Source organism: Jatropha curcas, chromosome 11, assembly GCF_041381405.1.
Source record: "Jatropha curcas cultivar XTBG-Jc1 chromosome 11, XTBG_Jcur_1.0, whole genome shotgun sequence".
NCBI lineage: Eukaryota > Viridiplantae > Streptophyta > Magnoliopsida > Malpighiales > Euphorbiaceae > Jatropha > Jatropha curcas.
Window position 1 is genome coordinate 18776247 of NC_143161.1, and position 1142 is coordinate 18777388.

At 37.1% G+C, this 1142-nt stretch overlaps 1 non-coding gene across 1 annotated transcript; it reads right to left on the reverse strand.

Annotated features, from left to right (window-relative positions):
* Positions 1-334: 334 nt before the first annotated feature.
* On the reverse strand, positions 335-441 carry LOC119370228 (small nucleolar RNA R71). Its single transcript, XR_005177785.2, has one exon. It is a non-coding gene; the product is annotated as a small nucleolar RNA R71 (small nucleolar RNA).
* Positions 442-1142: the final 701 nt, after the last annotated feature.

The window sequence follows — 1142 nt, forward strand, 5'->3', positions numbered from 1 at the left end:
TAATGGAGCTACCTCCAGCATCACTAGACTAAGAGTGGAAGCTAATAACTTTGAAATCAAACCAGCAATTATTCAGTTGCTTTCCACTTCTATTCAATATGGAGGACTTCCTAATGAAGATCCCAATGCTCACATCACCAATTTCCTAGAAATTTGTGATACTTTTAAACAAAATGGTGTTTCTGACGATGCCATTAGATTAAGACTCTTTCCTTTTACTCTAAGGGACAAAGCACGATCATGGTTACAATCTTACCCAGCTGGAAGTTTTACAACTTGGGAAGAATTAGCCTAGAAATTTTTCGCTAAATTCTTTCCATCTTCTAAAACAACCAAATTGAGAAATGAGATCATGACTTTCGTTCATCATGATCAAGAAAGCTTATATGAAGCTTGGGAAAGATTTAAAGATTTGCTGAGAAAATGTCCTCACCATAGTTTGCCCATGGTTACAAGTCCAAACTTTTTATAATTCATTGTCACCTAATATTAAGATTACACTTGATGCAGCTGCAGGAGGATCTTTCGAAAGAAAAGAGATCGATGAGGCATACGATTTAATAGAAGAAATGGCAAGCAATAGCCATTATCAAAGCAGTTCTGAAAGAAGAAAAACTGCTGGGATCTATGAAATTGATGCCATCACTGCACTAAATGCAAAGGTTGACAACATGGTAAGAAAGTTAGACTTACTAACCACTAAATCTGTGAACTCCATCATGCAAACCTGTGACAGATGCAACGAACCACATGGAGTTGGAGAATGCATATTAGATTCTGCAAATCCACAAACTTTGTAGCAAGTAAACTACGTGATGAACCAACAGAGGAGGAATTATCCATATTCGAATCCTTACGATAACAGGTTGAGAAATCATCCGAATCTTTCATATGGTAATTCTAACAGCACTTTAAATGCACCACCAGGTTTCTTGCCTCTTGAGAAAAAGTCTCATGATGATCTCCTTACTGCCCTTTCGAAATCGCACATGGATTTCATGAATGAAACAAGAGAACACAACAAAATCCAACAAGCTGCCAATAGAAATTTAGAGATCCAAATGGGACAGTTTGTAAACATGATGGCAGCTAGACCTCAAGGTACGCTACCTAGTAACACTGAAAAAAAATCCTAAAGAACA